The sequence below is a fragment of the Saccostrea echinata genome, unplaced genomic scaffold (assembly GCF_033153115.1).
Source record: "Saccostrea echinata isolate AGI-Se365-2 ecotype Australia unplaced genomic scaffold, CSIRO_AGI_Sech_v1 ptg000085l, whole genome shotgun sequence".
Taxonomy (NCBI): Eukaryota; Metazoa; Mollusca; class Bivalvia; order Ostreida; family Ostreidae; genus Saccostrea; species Saccostrea echinata.
In genome coordinates, this window is record NW_026889834.1 from 712,772 (window position 1) to 733,511 (window position 20,740).

Genomic DNA, 20,740 nt, shown 5'->3' on the forward strand with positions numbered 1-20,740 from the left:
GCAGGTGCGCGAAAGCCTCATCACTACTGTAAACAAATTATTCATCACGCCGAAAATGTTCATGATTCCGCTAAACTAAGAAAGTTTACACATAGTTTATCATCTCATAAACAACCATCAGCCCTGTCCAACGCAGAAATGCTCGAATTGAAGGGGAAAATTCAGGAATTCTTTTGCGTCAGCCATGTTTTGACGTGAACCTTATACGGCATTCTGTTATATTCTTAATATTATTGTATAGACGAAATTGTGTAAAGGACTTTGTCCGCTCCATTTCTTTAGAACAGCTTAACATATGAAAGTTAACTCTGTCAGATATCATAGATAATGACTTGTAGATGTCACCATGAACATTTTTTCCGTCGTTAATACTTCCGGTCGTCACAGAAAGTGGATTAAAAAGTCGATTTTTTCAATTTCTTCGTCTTTCTAGCTTCTTTTTTCTGTAATATTCATAGGGTACGTAAAGACCCCTCTTTGAAGCTTTTACGTATTACCAGTTTCTTGATAGGATTAAGAAGGAATTTAATATCTTTAAATATCTTAGAATTTCCGAAAACGTAGGACCAACGTTTTTTAAACACTACAAAATATTGATTTTTTCCCCGTATATATAGTTTGCGGGGACTGCTCAGTGCTCATTCACGTAGGAGGAGGTGTAGAGATAACACCTACCTGGTGATTGGAATAGGCCAGAAAAACCTTCCTGTTGCCATGGAAACGAGTTTATATTAAATAAAAATGGTTGTATATGATATATATCATGTGTGTGCATTTTATTTGCCCCTCTTTTATTTTGTCAACTGTAGAAGACATTGTCATCTTTACAGACCCCCCCCCCCTTCTCTTTTATTGTAATGAATGCAAATTTCTCTTTTATGCTTTGGATTCTAAATTAAATGACCTTGACCTTCATATCACAAGCAACTCTTCTTGAAGTTTTCAAAATGATAAGGCTTCATTCTATGTACAAAATAAAGGTAATTTACATGTTTATGTTCAAGACCCCCCCCCCCTCCCCTTGAAGCAGCCAGGTGGAATAGGCAGATATAAAATATACAACTTATAAGGAACTTCTTAAGAGGTTCATTAATAAAATTCAGTTCCCCTGATGTGGTTTGATATTTTGCTACCATTCACTCTTCTTCTGTTTGGTCTCTAGAATTTATAATTATTTTATTTAGAATTAATTTATCTTTAGAAAGTAGTGATTGTCAGCTGCATTCATTAGCCGCTTTCTTGTATATCTATTACTTGCATATTAATAAGTTCATTAAATAATATTTTAAAGTATTAAAACTTCATTTCTATTAAATTTTATTAATTTGTAAATCCTTGGATCCGCTCCGGCAGGTGCGCGAAAGCCTCATCACTACTGTAAACAAATTATTCATCACGCCGAAAATGTTCATGATTCCGCTAAACTAAGAAAGTTTACACATAGTTTATCATCTCATAAACAACCATCAGCCCTGTCCAATGCAGAAATGCTCGAATTGAAGGGGAAAATTCAGGAATTCTTTTGCGTCAGCCATGTTTTGACGTGAACCTTATACGGCATTCTGTTATATTCTTAATATTATTGTATAGACGAAATTGTGTAAAGGACTTTGTCCGCTCCATTTCTTTAGAACAGCTTAACATATGAAAGTTAACTCTGTCAGATATCATAGATAATGACTTGTAGATGTCACCATGAACATTTTTTCCGTCGTTAATACTTCCGGTCGTCACAGAAAGTGGATTAAAAAGTCGATTTTTTCAATTTCTTCGTCTTTCTAACTTCTTTTTTCTGTAATATTCATAGGGTACGTAAAGACCCCTCTTTGAAGCTTTTACGTATTACCAGTTTCTTGATAGGATTAAGAAGGAATTTAATATCTTTAAATATCTTAGAATTTCCGAAAACGTAGGACCAACGTTTTTTAAACACTACAAAATATTGATTTTTTCCCCGTATATATAGTTTGCGGGGACTGCTCAGTGCTCATTCACGTAGGAGGAGGTGTAGAGATAACACCTACCTGGTGATTGGAATAGGCCAGAAAAACCTTCCTGTTGCCATGGAAACGAGTTTATATTAAATAAAAATGGTTGTATATGATATATATCATGTGTGTGCATTTTATTTGCCCCTCTTTTATTTTGTCAACTGTAGAAGACATTGTCATCTTTACAGACCCCCCCCCCCTTCTCTTTTATTGTAATGAATGCAAATTTCTCTTTTATGCTTTGGATTCTAAATTAAATGACCTTGACCTTCATATCACAAGCAACTCTTCTTGAAGTTTTCAAAATGATAAGGCTTCATTCTATGTACAAAATAAAGGTAATTTACATGTTTATGTTCAAGACCCCCCCCCCCTCCCCTTGAAGCAGCCAGGTGGAATAGGCAGATATAAAATATACAACTTATAAGGAACTTCTTAAGAGGTTCATTAATAAAATTCAGTTCCCCTGATGTGGTTTGATATTTTGCTACCATTCACTCTTCTTCTGTTTGGTCTCTAGAATTTATAATTATTTTATTTAGAATTAATTTATCTTTAGAAAGTAGTGATTGTCAGCTGCATTCATTAGCCGCTTTCTTGTATATCTATTACTTGCATATTAATAAGTTCATTAAATAATATTTTAAAGTATTAAAACTTCATTTCTATTAAATTTTATTAATTTGTAAATCCTTGGATCCGCTCCGGCAGGTGCGCGAAAGCCTCATCACTACTGTAAACAAATTATTCATCACGCCGAAAATGTTCATGATTCCGCTAAACTAAGAAAGTTTACACATAGTTTATCATCTCATAAACAACCATCAGCCCTGTCCAATGCAGAAATGCTCGAATTGAAGGGGAAAATTCAGGAATTCTTTTGCGTCAGCCATGTTTTGACGTGAACCTTATACGGCATTCTGTTATATTCTTAATATTATTGTATAGACGAAATTGTGTAAAGGACTTTGTCCGCTCCATTTCTTTAGAACAGCTTAACATATGAAAGTTAACTCTGTCAGATATCATAGATAATGACTTGTAGATGTCACCATGAACATTTTTTCCGTCGTTAATACTTCCGGTCGTCACAGAAAGTGGATTAAAAAGTCGATTTTTTCAATTTCTTCGTCTTTCTAACTTCTTTTTTCTGTAATATTCATAGGGTACGTAAAGACCCCTCTTTGAAGCTTTTACGTATTACCAGTTTCTTGATAGGATTAAGAAGGAATTTAATATCTTTAAATATCTTAGAATTTCCGAAAACGTAGGACCAACGTTTTTTAAACACTACAAAATATTGATTTTTTCCCCGTATATATAGTTTGCGGGGACTGCTCAGTGCTCATTCACGTAGGAGGAGGTGTAGAGATAACACCTACCTGGTGATTGGAATAGGCCAGAAAAACCTTCCTGTTGCCATGGAAACGAGTTTATATTAAATAAAAATGGTTGTATATGATATATATCATGTGTGTGCATTTTATTTGCCCCTCTTTTATTTTGTCAACTGTAGAAGACATTGTCATCTTTACAGACCCCCCCCCCCTTCTCTTTTATTGTAATGAATGCAAATTTCTCTTTTATGCTTTGGATTCTAAATTAAATGACCTTGACCTTCATATCACAAGCAACTCTTCTTGAAGTTTTCAAAATGATAAGGCTTCATTCTATGTACAAAATAAAGGTAATTTACATGTTTATGTTCAAGACCCCCCCCCCCTCCCCTTGAAGCAGCCAGGTGGAATAGGCAGATATAAAATATACAACTTATAAGGAACTTCTTAAGAGGTTCATTAATAAAATTCAGTTCCCCTGATGTGGTTTGATATTTTGCTACCATTCACTCTTCTTCTGTTTGGTCTCTAGAATTTATAATTATTTTATTTAGAATTAATTTATCTTTAGAAAGTAGTGATTGTCAGCTGCATTCATTAGCCGCTTTCTTGTATATCTATTACTTGCATATTAATAAGTTCATTAAATAATATTTTAAAGTATTAAAACTTCATTTCTATTAAATTTTATTAATTTGTAAATCCTTGGATCCGCTCCGGCAGGTGCGCGAAAGCCTCATCACTACTGTAAACAAATTATTCATCACGCCGAAAATGTTCATGATTCCGCTAAACTAAGAAAGTTTACACATAGTTTATCATCTCATAAACAACCATCAGCCCTGTCCAATGCAGAAATGCTCGAATTGAAGGGGAAAATTCAGGAATTCTTTTGCGTCAGCCATGTTTTGACGTGAACCTTATACGGCATTCTGTTATATTCTTAATATTATTGTATAGACGAAATTGTGTAAAGGACTTTGTCCGCTCCATTTCTTTAGAACAGCTTAACATATGAAAGTTAACTCTGTCAGATATCATAGATAATGACTTGTAGATGTCACCATGAACATTTTTTCCGTCGTTAATACTTCCGGTCGTCACAGAAAGTGGATTAAAAAGTCGATTTTTTCAATTTCTTCGTCTTTCTAACTTCTTTTTTCTGTAATATTCATAGGGTACGTAAAGACCCCTCTTTGAAGCTTTTACGTATTACCAGTTTCTTGATAGGATTAAGAAGGAATTTAATATCTTTAAATATCTTAGAATTTCCGAAAACGTAGGACCAACGTTTTTTAAACACTACAAAATATTGATTTTTTCCCCGTATATATAGTTTGCGGGGACTGCTCAGTGCTCATTCACGTAGGAGGAGGTGTAGAGATAACACCTACCTGGTGATTGGAATAGGCCAGAAAAACCTTCCTGTTGCCATGGAAACGAGTTTATATTAAATAAAAATGGTTGTATATGATATATATCATGTGTGTGCATTTTATTTGCCCCTCTTTTATTTTGTCAACTGTAGAAGACATTGTCATCTTTACAGACCCCCCCCCCCTTCTCTTTTATTGTAATGAATGCAAATTTCTCTTTTATGCTTTGGATTCTAAATTAAATGACCTTGACCTTCATATCACAAGCAACTCTTCTTGAAGTTTTCAAAATGATAAGGCTTCATTCTATGTACAAAATAAAGGTAATTTACATGTTTATGTTCAAGACCCCCCCCCCCTCCCCTTGAAGCAGCCAGGTGGAATAGGCAGATATAAAATATACAACTTATAAGGAACTTCTTAAGAGGTTCATTAATAAAATTCAGTTCCCCTGATGTGGTTTGATATTTTGCTACCATTCACTCTTCTTCTGTTTGGTCTCTAGAATTTATAATTATTTTATTTAGAATTAATTTATCTTTAGAAAGTAGTGATTGTCAGCTGCATTCATTAGCCGCTTTCTTGTATATCTATTACTTGCATATTAATAAGTTCATTAAATAATATTTTAAAGTATTAAAACTTCATTTCTATTAAATTTTATTAATTTGTAAATCCTTGGATCCGCTCCGGCAGGTGCGCGAAAGCCTCATCACTACTGTAAACAAATTATTCATCACGCCGAAAATGTTCATGATTCCGCTAAACTAAGAAAGTTTACACATAGTTTATCATCTCATAAACAACCATCAGCCCTGTCCAATGCAGAAATGCTCGAATTGAAGGGGAAAATTCAGGAATTCTTTTGCGTCAGCCATGTTTTGACGTGAACCTTATACGGCATTCTGTTATATTCTTAATATTATTGTATAGACGAAATTGTGTAAAGGACTTTGTCCGCTCCATTTCTTTAGAACAGCTTAACATATGAAAGTTAACTCTGTCAGATATCATAGATAATGACTTGTAGATGTCACCATGAACATTTTTTCCGTCGTTAATACTTCCGGTCGTCACAGAAAGTGGATTAAAAAGTCGATTTTTTCAATTTCTTCGTCTTTCTAACTTCTTTTTTCTGTAATATTCATAGGGTACGTAAAGACCCCTCTTTGAAGCTTTTACGTATTACCAGTTTCTTGATAGGATTAAGAAGGAATTTAATATCTTTAAATATCTTAGAATTTCCGAAAACGTAGGACCAACGTTTTTTAAACACTACAAAATATTGATTTTTTCCCCGTATATATAGTTTGCGGGGACTGCTCAGTGCTCATTCACGTAGGAGGAGGTGTAGAGATAACACCTACCTGGTGATTGGAATAGGCCAGAAAAACCTTCCTGTTGCCATGGAAACGAGTTTATATTAAATAAAAATGGTTGTATATGATATATATCATGTGTGTGCATTTTATTTGCCCCTCTTTTATTTTGTCAACTGTAGAAGACATTGTCATCTTTACAGACCCCCCCCCCTTCTCTTTTATTGTAATGAATGCAAATTTCTCTTTTATGCTTTGGATTCTAAATTAAATGACCTTGACCTTCATATCACAAGCAACTCTTCTTGAAGTTTTCAAAATGATAAGGCTTCATTCTATGTACAAAATAAAGGTAATTTACATGTTTATGTTCAAGACCCCCCCCCCTCCCCTTGAAGCAGCCAGGTGGAATAGGCAGATATAAAATATACAACTTATAAGGAACTTCTTAAGAGGTTCATTAATAAAATTCAGTTCCCCTGATGTGGTTTGATATTTTGCTACCATTCACTCTTCTTCTGTTTGGTCTCTAGAATTTATAATTATTTTATTTAGAATTAATTTATCTTTAGAAAGTAGTGATTGTCAGCTGCATTCATTAGCCGCTTTCTTGTATATCTATTACTTGCATATTAATAAGTTCATTAAATAATATTTTAAAGTATTAAAACTTCATTTCTATTAAATTTTATTAATTTGTAAATCCTTGGATCCGCTCCGGCAGGTGCGCGAAAGCCTCATCACTACTGTAAACAAATTATTCATCACGCCGAAAATGTTCATGATTCCGCTAAACTAAGAAAGTTTACACATAGTTTATCATCTCATAAACAACCATCAGCCCTGTCCAATGCAGAAATGCTCGAATTGAAGGGGAAAATTCAGGAATTCTTTTGCGTCAGCCATGTTTTGACGTGAACCTTATACGGCATTCTGTTATATTCTTAATATTATTGTATAGACGAAATTGTGTAAAGGACTTTGTCCGCTCCATTTCTTTAGAACAGCTTAACATATGAAAGTTAACTCTGTCAGATATCATAGATAATGACTTGTAGATGTCACCATGAACATTTTTTCCGTCGTTAATACTTCCGGTCGTCACAGAAAGTGGATTAAAAAGTCGATTTTTTCAATTTCTTCGTCTTTCTAACTTCTTTTTTCTGTAATATTCATAGGGTACGTAAAGACCCCTCTTTGAAGCTTTTACGTATTACCAGTTTCTTGATAGGATTAAGAAGGAATTTAATATCTTTAAATATCTTAGAATTTCCGAAAACGTAGGACCAACGTTTTTTAAACACTACAAAATATTGATTTTTTCCCCGTATATATAGTTTGCGGGGACTGCTCAGTGCTCATTCACGTAGGAGGAGGTGTAGAGATAACACCTACCTGGTGATTGGAATAGGCCAGAAAAACCTTCCTGTTGCCATGGAAACGAGTTTATATTAAATAAAAATGGTTGTATATGATATATATCATGTGTGTGCATTTTATTTGCCCCTCTTTTATTTTGTCAACTGTAGAAGACATTGTCATCTTTACAGACCCCCCCCCCCTTCTCTTTTATTGTAATGAATGCAAATTTCTCTTTTATGCTTTGGATTCTAAATTAAATGACCTTGACCTTCATATCACAAGCAACTCTTCTTGAAGTTTTCAAAATGATAAGGCTTCATTCTATGTACAAAATAAAGGTAATTTACATGTTTATGTTCAAGACCCCCCCCCCCTCCCCTTGAAGCAGCCAGGTGGAATAGGCAGATATAAAATATACAACTTATAAGGAACTTCTTAAGAGGTTCATTAATAAAATTCAGTTCCCCTGATGTGGTTTGATATTTTGCTACCATTCACTCTTCTTCTGTTTGGTCTCTAGAATTTATAATTATTTTATTTAGAATTAATTTATCTTTAGAAAGTAGTGATTGTCAGCTGCATTCATTAGCCGCTTTCTTGTATATCTATTACTTGCATATTAATAAGTTCATTAAATAATATTTTAAAGTATTAAAACTTCATTTCTATTAAATTTTATTAATTTGTAAATCCTTGGATCCGCTCCGGCAGGTGCGCGAAAGCCTCATCACTACTGTAAACAAATTATTCATCACGCCGAAAATGTTCATGATTCCGCTAAACTAAGAAAGTTTACACATAGTTTATCATCTCATAAACAACCATCAGCCCTGTCCAATGCAGAAATGCTCGAATTGAAGGGGAAAATTCAGGAATTGTATTGCGTCAGCCATGTTTTGACGTGAACCCTTACACGCATTCTGTTATATTCTTAATATTATTGTATAGACGACATTTTGTAAAGGACCTTTGTCCGCTCCATTTCTCCAGAACAGCTTAAGATATGAAAGTTAACTCTGTCAGATATCATAGATAATGACTTGTAGATGTCACCATGAATATTCTTTCCGTCGTCAATACTTCCGGTCGTCACAGAAATTGGATTAAAAAGTCGATTTTTTTAATTTCTTCGTCTTTCTAACTTCCTTTTTCTGTAATATTCATAGGGTATGTAAAGGCCCCTCTTTGAAGATTTTACGTATTACCAGTTTCTTGATAGGATTAAGAAGGAATTAGATATCTTTAAATATCTTAGAATTTCCGAAAACGTAGGACCAACGTTTCCTAAGCACTACAAAATATTGATTTTTTTCCCCGTATATATAGTTTGCGGGGACTGCTCAGTGCTCATTCACGTAGGAGGAGGTGTAGAGGTAAAACCTACCTGGTGATTGGGATAGGCCAGAAAAACCTTCCTGTTGCCATGGAAACGAGTATATATTTAATAAAAACGGTTGTATATGATATGTGTGCGCTTTTTATTCGCCCCTCTTTTTTGTCAATTGTAGAAGACATTGTCTTCTTTACCGACACCCCCCCCCCTTTCCTCTTTTTCGCTTTAATGTTTTGGATTCTTAATAAAATGACCTTGACTTTCATATCACAAGCAACTCTTCTTGAAGTTTTCAAAATCATAAGGCTTAATTCTTTCTACAAAATAATGGTAATTTAAATGTTTATATTCAAGACCCCCCCCCCCCTTTCCTCGAAGCAACCAGGTAGAATACATAGATATAAAATTCACAACTTATAAGGAACTTCCTAAGAGTTTCATTAATAAAATTCAGTTCCCCTGATGTGATTTGATATTTTGCTACCATTCATTCTTCTTCTGTTTTGTCTATAGAATTTATAATTATTTTATTTAGAATTAATTTATCTTTAGAGAGTAGTGATTGTCAGCTGCATTCATTAGCATTTCGCGTTTTCTTGTATATCTATTACTTGCATATTAATAATTTCATTAAATAATATTTAAAAGTATTAAAACTTCATTTCTATTAAATTTTATTCATTTGTAAATCCTTGGATCCGCTCCTGCAGGTGCGCGAAAGCCTCATCACTACTGTAAACAAATTATTCATCACGCCGAAAATGTTCATGATTCCGCTAAACTAAGAAAGTTTACACATAGTTTATCATCTCATAAACAACCATCAGCCCTGTCCAATGCAGAAATGCTCGAATTGAAGGGGAAAATTCAGGAATTGTATTGCGTCAGCCATGTTTTGACGTGAACCCTTACACGCATTCTGTTATATTCTTAATATTATTGTATAGACGACATTTTGTAAAGGACCTTTGTCCGCTCCATTTCTCCAGAACAGCTTAAGATATGAAAGTTAACTCTGTCAGATATCATAGATAATGACTTGTAGATGTCACCATGAATATTCTTTCCGTCGTCAATACTTCCGGTCGTCACAGAAATTGGATTAAAAAGTCGATTTTTTTAATTTCTTCGTCTTTCTAACTTCCTTTTTCTGTAATATTCATAGGGTATGTAAAGGCCCCTCTTTGAAGATTTTACGTATTACCAGTTTCTTGATAGGATTAAGAAGGAATTAGATATCTTTAAATATCTTAGAATTTCCGAAAACGTAGGACCAACGTTTCCTAAGCACTACAAAATATTGATTTTTTTCCCCGTATATATAGTTTGCGGGGACTGCTCAGTGCTCATTCACGTAGGAGGAGGTGTAGAGGTAAAACCTACCTGGTGATTGGGATAGGCCAGAAAAACCTTCCTGTTGCCATGGAAACGAGTATATATTTAATAAAAACGGTTGTATATGATATGTGTGCGCTTTTTATTCGCCCCTCTTTTTTGTCAATTGTAGAAGACATTGTCTTCTTTACCGACACCCCCCCCCCCTTTCCTCTTTTTCGCTTTAATGTTTTGGATTCTTAATAAAATGACCTTGACTTTCATATCACAAGCAACTCTTCTTGAAGTTTTCAAAATCATAAGGCTTAATTCTTTCTACAAAATAATGGTAATTTAAATGTTTATATTCAAGACCCCCCCCCCCCTTTCCTCGAAGCAACCAGGTAGAATACATAGATATAAAATTCACAACTTATAAGGAACTTCCTAAGAGTTTCATTAATAAAATTCAGTTCCCCTGATGTGATTTGATATTTTGCTACCATTCATTCTTCTTCTGTTTTGTCTATAGAATTTATAATTATTTTATTTAGAATTAATTTATCTTTAGAGAGTAGTGATTGTCAGCTGCATTCATTAGCATTTCGCGTTTTCTTGTATATCTATTACTTGCATATTAATAATTTCATTAAATAATATTTAAAAGTATTAAAACTTCATTTCTATTAAATTTTATTCATTTGTAAATCCTTGGATCCGCTCCTGCAGGTGCGCGAAAGCCTCATCACTACTGTAAACAAATTATTCATCACGCCGAAAATGTTCATGATTCCGCTAAACTAAGAAAGTTTACACATAGTTTATCATCTCATAAACAACCATCAGCCCTGTCCAATGCAGAAATGCTCGAATTGAAGGGGAAAATTCAGGAATTGTATTGCGTCAGCCATGTTTTGACGTGAACCCTTACACGCATTCTGTTATATTCTTAATATTATTGTATAGACGACATTTTGTAAAGGACCTTTGTCCGCTCCATTTCTCCAGAACAGCTTAAGATATGAAAGTTAACTCTGTCAGATATCATAGATAATGACTTGTAGATGTCACCATGAATATTCTTTCCGTCGTCAATACTTCCGGTCGTCACAGAAATTGGATTAAAAAGTCGATTTTTTTAATTTCTTCGTCTTTCTAACTTCCTTTTTCTGTAATATTCATAGGGTATGTAAAGGCCCCTCTTTGAAGATTTTACGTATTACCAGTTTCTTGATAGGATTAAGAAGGAATTAGATATCTTTAAATATCTTAGAATTTCCGAAAACGTAGGACCAACGTTTCCTAAGCACTACAAAATATTGATTTTTTTCCCCGTATATATAGTTTGCGGGGACTGCTCAGTGCTCATTCACGTAGGAGGAGGTGTAGAGGTAAAACCTACCTGGTGATTGGGATAGGCCAGAAAAACCTTCCTGTTGCCATGGAAACGAGTATATATTTAATAAAAACGGTTGTATATGATATGTGTGCGCTTTTTATTCGCCCCTCTTTTTTGTCAATTGTAGAAGACATTGTCTTCTTTACCGACACCCCCCCCCCCTTTCCTCTTTTTCGCTTTAATGTTTTGGATTCTTAATAAAATGACCTTGACTTTCATATCACAAGCAACTCTTCTTGAAGTTTTCAAAATCATAAGGCTTAATTCTTTCTACAAAATAATGGTAATTTAAATGTTTATATTCAAGACCCCCCCCCCCCTTTCCTCGAAGCAACCAGGTAGAATACATAGATATAAAATTCACAACTTATAAGGAACTTCCTAAGAGTTTCATTAATAAAATTCAGTTCCCCTGATGTGATTTGATATTTTGCTACCATTCATTCTTCTTCTGTTTTGTCTATAGAATTTATAATTATTTTATTTAGAATTAATTTATCTTTAGAGAGTAGTGATTGTCAGCTGCATTCATTAGCATTTCGCGTTTTCTTGTATATCTATTACTTGCATATTAATAATTTCATTAAATAATATTTAAAAGTATTAAAACTTCATTTCTATTAAATTTTATTCATTTGTAAATCCTTGGATCCGCTCCTGCAGGTGCGCGAAAGCCTCATCACTACTGTAAACAAATTATTCATCACGCCGAAAATGTTCATGATTCCGCTAAACTAAGAAAGTTTACACATAGTTTATCATCTCATAAACAACCATCAGCCCTGTCCAATGCAGAAATGCTCGAATTGAAGGGGAAAATTCAGGAATTGTATTGCGTCAGCCATGTTTTGACGTGAACCCTTACACGCATTCTGTTATATTCTTAATATTATTGTATAGACGACATTTTGTAAAGGACCTTTGTCCGCTCCATTTCTCCAGAACAGCTTAAGATATGAAAGTTAACTCTGTCAGATATCATAGATAATGACTTGTAGATGTCACCATGAATATTCTTTCCGTCGTCAATACTTCCGGTCGTCACAGAAATTGGATTAAAAAGTCGATTTTTTTAATTTCTTCGTCTTTCTAACTTCCTTTTTCTGTAATATTCATAGGGTATGTAAAGGCCCCTCTTTGAAGATTTTACGTATTACCAGTTTCTTGATAGGATTAAGAAGGAATTAGATATCTTTAAATATCTTAGAATTTCCGAAAACGTAGGACCAACGTTTCCTAAGCACTACAAAATATTGATTTTTTTCCCCGTATATATAGTTTGCGGGGACTGCTCAGTGCTCATTCACGTAGGAGGAGGTGTAGAGGTAAAACCTACCTGGTGATTGGGATAGGCCAGAAAAACCTTCCTGTTGCCATGGAAACGAGTATATATTTAATAAAAACGGTTGTATATGATATGTGTGCGCTTTTTATTCGCCCCTCTTTTTTGTCAATTGTAGAAGACATTGTCTTCTTTACCGACACCCCCCCCCCCTTTCCTCTTTTTCGCTTTAATGTTTTGGATTCTTAATAAAATGACCTTGACTTTCATATCACAAGCAACTCTTCTTGAAGTTTTCAAAATCATAAGGCTTAATTCTTTCTACAAAATAATGGTAATTTAAATGTTTATATTCAAGACCCCCCCCCCCCTTTCCTCGAAGCAACCAGGTAGAATACATAGATATAAAATTCACAACTTATAAGGAACTTCCTAAGAGTTTCATTAATAAAATTCAGTTCCCCTGATGTGATTTGATATTTTGCTACCATTCATTCTTCTTCTGTTTTGTCTATAGAATTTATAATTATTTTATTTAGAATTAATTTATCTTTAGAGAGTAGTGATTGTCAGCTGCATTCATTAGCATTTCGCGTTTTCTTGTATATCTATTACTTGCATATTAATAATTTCATTAAATAATATTTAAAAGTATTAAAACTTCATTTCTATTAAATTTTATTCATTTGTAAATCCTTGGATCCGCTCCTGCAGGTGCGCGAAAGCCTCATCACTACTGTAAACAAATTATTCATCACGCCGAAAATGTTCATGATTCCGCTAAACTAAGAAAGTTTACACATAGTTTATCATCTCATAAACAACCATCAGCCCTGTCCAATGCAGAAATGCTCGAATTGAAGGGGAAAATTCAGGAATTGTATTGCGTCAGCCATGTTTTGACGTGAACCCTTACACGCATTCTGTTATATTCTTAATATTATTGTATAGACGACATTTTGTAAAGGACCTTTGTCCGCTCCATTTCTCCAGAACAGCTTAAGATATGAAAGTTAACTCTGTCAGATATCATAGATAATGACTTGTAGATGTCACCATGAATATTCTTTCCGTCGTCAATACTTCCGGTCGTCACAGAAATTGGATTAAAAAGTCGATTTTTTTAATTTCTTCGTCTTTCTAACTTCCTTTTTCTGTAATATTCATAGGGTATGTAAAGGCCCCTCTTTGAAGATTTTACGTATTACCAGTTTCTTGATAGGATTAAGAAGGAATTAGATATCTTTAAATATCTTAGAATTTCCGAAAACGTAGGACCAACGTTTCCTAAGCACTACAAAATATTGATTTTTTTCCCCGTATATATAGTTTGCGGGGACTGCTCAGTGCTCATTCACGTAGGAGGAGGTGTAGAGGTAAAACCTACCTGGTGATTGGGATAGGCCAGAAAAACCTTCCTGTTGCCATGGAAACGAGTATATATTTAATAAAAACGGTTGTATATGATATGTGTGCGCTTTTTATTCGCCCCTCTTTTTTGTCAATTGTAGAAGACATTGTCTTCTTTACCGACACCCCCCCCCCCTTTCCTCTTTTTCGCTTTAATGTTTTGGATTCTTAATAAAATGACCTTGACTTTCATATCACAAGCAACTCTTCTTGAAGTTTTCAAAATCATAAGGCTTAATTCTTTCTACAAAATAATGGTAATTTAAATGTTTATATTCAAGACCCCCCCCCCCCTTTCCTCGAAGCAACCAGGTAGAATACATAGATATAAAATTCACAACTTATAAGGAACTTCCTAAGAGTTTCATTAATAAAATTCAGTTCCCCTGATGTGATTTGATATTTTGCTACCATTCATTCTTCTTCTGTTTTGTCTATAGAATTTATAATTATTTTATTTAGAATTAATTTATCTTTAGAGAGTAGTGATTGTCAGCTGCATTCATTAGCATTTCGCGTTTTCTTGTATATCTATTACTTGCATATTAATAATTTCATTAAATAATATTTAAAAGTATTAAAACTTCATTTCTATTAAATTTTATTCATTTGTAAATCCTTGGATCCGCTCCTGCAGGTGCGCGAAAGCCTCATCACTACTGTAAACAAATTATTCATCACGCCGAAAATGTTCATGATTCCGCTAAACTAAGAAAGTTTACACATAGTTTATCATCTCATAAACAACCATCAGCCCTGTCCAATGCAGAAATGCTCGAATTGAAGGGGAAAATTCAGGAATTGTATTGCGTCAGCCATGTTTTGACGTGAACCCTTACACGCATTCTGTTATATTCTTAATATTATTGTATAGACGACATTTTGTAAAGGACCTTTGTCCGCTCCATTTCTCCAGAACAGCTTAAGATATGAAAGTTAACTCTGTCAGATATCATAGATAATGACTTGTAGATGTCACCATGAATATTCTTTCCGTCGTCAATACTTCCGGTCGTCACAGAAATTGGATTAAAAAGTCGATTTTTTTAATTTCTTCGTCTTTCTAACTTCCTTTTTCTGTAATATTCATAGGGTATGTAAAGGCCCCTCTTTGAAGATTTTACGTATTACCAGTTTCTTGATAGGATTAAGAAGGAATTAGATATCTTTAAATATCTTAGAATTTCCGAAAACGTAGGACCAACGTTTCCTAAGCACTACAAAATATTGATTTTTTTCCCCGTATATATAGTTTGCGGGGACTGCTCAGTGCTCATTCACGTAGGAGGAGGTGTAGAGGTAAAACCTACCTGGTGATTGGGATAGGCCAGAAAAACCTTCCTGTTGCCATGGAAACGAGTATATATTTAATAAAAACGGTTGTATATGATATGTGTGCGCTTTTTATTCGCCCCTCTTTTTTGTCAATTGTAGAAGACATTGTCTTCTTTACCGACACCCCCCCCCCTTTCCTCTTTTTCGCTTTAATGTTTTGGATTCTTAATAAAATGACCTTGACTTTCATATCACAAGCAACTCTTCTTGAAGTTTTCAAAATCATAAGGCTTAATTCTTTCTACAAAATAATGGTAATTTAAATGTTTATATTCAAGACCCCCCCCCCCCTTTCCTCGAAGCAACCAGGTAGAATACATAGATATAAAATTCACAACTTATAAGGAACTTCCTAAGAGTTTCATTAATAAAATTCAGTTCCCCTGATGTGATTTGATATTTTGCTACCATTCATTCTTCTTCTGTTTTGTCTATAGAATTTATAATTATTTTATTTAGAATTAATTTATCTTTAGAGAGTAGTGATTGTCAGCTGCATTCATTAGCATTTCGCGTTTTCTTGTATATCTATTACTTGCATATTAATAATTTCATTAAATAATATTTAAAAGTATTAAAACTTCATTTCTATTAAATTTTATTCATTTGTAAATCCTTGGATCCGCTCCTGCAGGTGCGCGAAAGCCTCATCACTACTGTAAACAAATTATTCATCACGCCGAAAATGTTCATGATTCCGCTAAACTAAGAAAGTTTACACATAGTTTATCATCTCATAAACAACCATCAGCCCTGTCCAATGCAGAAATGCTCGAATTGAAGGGGAAAATTCAGGAATTGTATTGCGTCAGCCATGTTTTGACGTGAACCCTTACACGCATTCTGTTATATTCTTAATATTATTGTATAGACGACATTTTGTAAAGGACCTTTGTCCGCTCCATTTCTCCAGAACAGCTTAAGATATGAAAGTTAACTCTGTCAGATATCATAGATAATGACTTGTAGATGTCACCATGAATATTCTTTCCGTCGTCAATACTTCCGGTCGTCACAGAAATTGGATTAAAAAGTCGATTTTTTTAATTTCTTCGTCTTTCTAACTTCCTTTTTCTGTAATATTCATAGGGTATGTAAAGGCCCCTCTTTGAAGATTTTACGTATTACCAGTTTCTTGATAGGATTAAGAAGGAATTAGATATCTTTAAATATCTTAGAATTTCCGAAAACGTAGGACCAACGTTTCCTAAGCACTACAAAATATTGATTTTTTTCCCCGTATATATAGTTTGCGGGGACTGCTCAGTGCTCATTCACGTAGGAGGAGGTGTAGAGGTAAAACCTACCTGGTGATTGGGATAGGCCAGAAAAACCTTCCTGTTGCCATGGAAACGAGTATATATTTAATAAAAACGGTTGTATATGATATGTGTGCGCTTTTTATTCGCCCCTCTTTTTTGTCAATTGTAGAAGACATTGTCTTCTTTACCGACACCCCCCCCCCTTTCCTCTTTTTCGCTTTAATGTTTTGGATTCTTAATAAAATGACCTTGACTTTCATATCACAAGCAACTCTTCTTGAAGTTTTCAAAATCATAAGGCTTAATTCTTTCTACAAAATAATGGTAATTTAAATGTTTATATTCAAGACCCCCCCCCCCCTTTCCTCGAAGCAACCAGGTAGAATACATAGATATAAAATTCACAACTTATAAGGAACTTCCTAAGAGTTTCATTAATAAAATTCAGTTCCCCTGATGTGATTTGATATTTTGCTACCATTCATTCTTCTTCTGTTTTGTCTATAGAATTTATAATTATTTTATTTAGAATTAATTTATCTTTAGAGAGTAGTGATTGTCAGCTGCATTCATTAGCCGCTTTCTTGTATATCTATTACTTGCATATTAATAAGTTCATTAAATAATATTTTAAAGTATTAAAACTTCATTTCTATTAAATTTTATTAATTTGTAAATCCTTGGATCCGCTCCGGCAGGTGCGCGAAAGCCTCATCACTACTGTAAACAAATTATTCATCACGCCGAAAATGTTCATGATTCCGCTAAACTAAGAAAGTTTACACATAGTTTATCATCTCATAAACAACCATCAGCCCTGTCCAACGCAGAAATGCTCGAATTGAAGGGGAAAATTCAGGAATTCTTTTGCGTCAGCCATGTTTTGACGTGAACCTTATACGGCATTCTGTTATATTCTTAATATTATTGTATAGACGAAATTGTGTAAAGGACTTTGTCCGCTCCATTTCTTTAGAACAGCTTAACATATGAAAGTTAACTCTGTCAGATATCATAGATAATGACTTGTAGATGTCACCATGAACATTTTTTCCGTCGTTAATACTTCCGGTCGTCACAGAAAGTGGATTAAAAAGTCGATTTTTTCAATTTCTTCGTCTTTCTAGCTTCTTTTTTCTGTAATATTCATAGGGTACGTAAAGACCCCTCTTTGAAGCTTTTACGTATTACCAGTTTCTTGATAGGATTAAGAAGGAATTTAATATCTTTAAATATCTTAGAATTTCCGAAAACGTAGGACCAACGTTTTTTAAACACTACAAAATATTGATTTTTTCCCCGTATATATAGTTTGCGGGGACTGCTCAGTGCTCATTCACGTAGGAGGAGGTGTAGAGATAACACCTACCTGGTGATTGGAATAGGCCAGAAAAACCTTCCTGTTGCCATGGAAACGAGTTTATATTAAATAAAAATGGTTGTATATGATATATATCATGTGTGTGCATTTTATTTGCCCCTCTTTTATTTTGTCAACTGTAGAAGACATTGTCATCTTTACAGACCCCCCCCCCCTTCTCTTTTATTGTAATGAATGCAAATTTCTCTTTTATGCTTTGGATTCTAAATTAAATGACCTTGACCTTCATATCACAAGCAACTCTTCTTGAAGTTTTCAAAATGATAAGGCTTCATTCTATGTACAAAATAAAGGTAATTTACATGTTTATGTTCAAGACCCCCCCCCCTCCCCTTGAAGCAGCCAGGTGGAATAGGCAGATATAAAATATACAACTTATAAGGAACTTCTTAAGAGGTTCATTAATAAAATTCAGTTCCCCTGATGTGGTTTGATATTTTGCTACCATTCACTCTTCTTCTGTTTGGTCTCTAGAATTTATAATTATTTTATTTAGAATTAATTTATCTTTAGAAAGTAGTGATTGTCAGCTGCATTCATTAGCCGCTTTCTTGTATATCTATTACTTGCATATTAATAAGTTCATTAAATAATATTTTAAAGTATTAAAACTTCATTTCTATTAAATTTTATTCATTTGTAAATCCTTGGATCCGCTCCGGCAGGTGCGCGAAAGCCTCATCACTACTGTAAACAAATTATTCATCACGCCGAAAATGTTCATGATTCCGCTAAACTAAGAAAGTTTACACATAGTTTATCATCTCATAAACAACCATCAGCCCTGTCCAACGCAGAAATGCTCGAATTGAAGGGGAAAATTCAGGAATTCTTTTGCGTCAGCCATGTTTTGACGTGAACCCTTACACGCATTCTGTTATATTCTTAATATTATTGTATAGACGACATTTTGTAAAGGACCTTTGTCCGCTCCATTTCTCCAGAACAGCTTAAGATATGAAAGTTAACTCTGTCAGATATCATAGATAATGACTTGTAGATGTCACCATGAATATTCTTTCCGTCGTCAATACTTCCGGTCGTCACAGAAATTGGATTAAAAAGTCGATTTTTTTAATTTCTTCGTCTTTCTAACTTCCTTTTTCTGTAATATTCATAGGGTATGTAAAGGCCCCTCTTTGAAGATTTTACGTATTACCAGTTTCTTGATAGGATTAAGAAGGAATTAGATATCTTTAAATATCTTAGAATTTCCGAAAACGTAGGACCAACGTTTCCTAAGCACTACAAAATATTGATTTTTTTCCCCGTATATATAGTTTGCGGGGACTGCTCAGTGCTCATTCACGTAGGAGGAGGTGTAGAGGTAAAACCTACCTGGTGATTGGGATAGGCCAGAAAAACCTTCCTGTTGCCATGGAAACGAGTATATATTTAATAAAAACGGTTGTATATGATATGTGTGCGCTTTTTATTCGCCCCTCTTTTTTGTCAATTGTAGAAGACATTGTCTTCTTTACCGACACCCCCCCCCCTTTCCTCTTTTTCGCTTTAATGTTTTGGATTCTTAATAAAATGACCTTGACTTTCATATCACAAGCAACTCTTCTTGAAGTTTTCAAAATCATAAGGCTTAATTCTTTCTACAAAATAATGGTAATTTAAATGTTTATATTCAAGACCCCCCCCCCCCCCTTTCCTCGAAGCAACCAGGTAGAATACATAGATATAAAATTCACAACTTATAAGGAACTTCCTAAGAGTTTCATTAATAAAATTCAGTTCCCCTGATGTGATTTGATATTTTGCTACCATTCATTCTTCTTCTGTTTTGTCTATAGAATTTATAATTATTTTATTTAGAATTAATTTATCTTTAGAGAGTAGTGATTGTCAGCTGCATTCATTAGCCGCTTTCTTGTATATCTATTACTTGCATATTAATAAGTTCATTAAATAATATTTTAAAGTATTAAAACTTCATTTCTATTAAATTTTATTAATTTGTAAATCCTTGGATCCGCTCCGGCAGGTGCGCGAAAGCCTCATCACTACTGTAAACAAATTATTCATCACGCCGAAAATGTTCATGATTCCGCTAAACTAAGAAAGTTTACACATAGTTTATCATCTCATAAACAACCATCAGCCCTGTCCAACGCAGAAATGCTCGAATTGAAGGGGAAAATTCAGGAATTCTTTTGCGTCAGCCATGTTTTGACGTGAACCTTATACGGCATTCTGTTATATTCTTAATATTATTGTATAGACGAAATTGTGTAAAGGACTTTGTCCGCTCCATTTCTTTAGAACAGCTTAACATATGAAAGTTAACTCTGTCAGATATCATAGATAATGACTTGTAGATGTCACCATGAACATTTTTTCCGTCGTTAATACTTCCGGTCGTCACAGAAAGTGGATTAAAAAGTCGATTTTTTCAATTTCTTCGTCTTTCTAGCTTCTTTTTTCTGTAATATTCATAGGGTACGTAAAGACCCCTCTTTGAAGCTTTTACGTATTACCAGTTTCTTGATAGGATTAAGAAGGAATTTAATATCTTTAAATATCTTAGAATTTCCGAAAACGTAGGACCAACGTTTTTTAAACACTACAAAATATTGATTTTTTCCCCGTATATATAGTTTGCGGGGACTGCTCAGTGCTCATTCACGTAG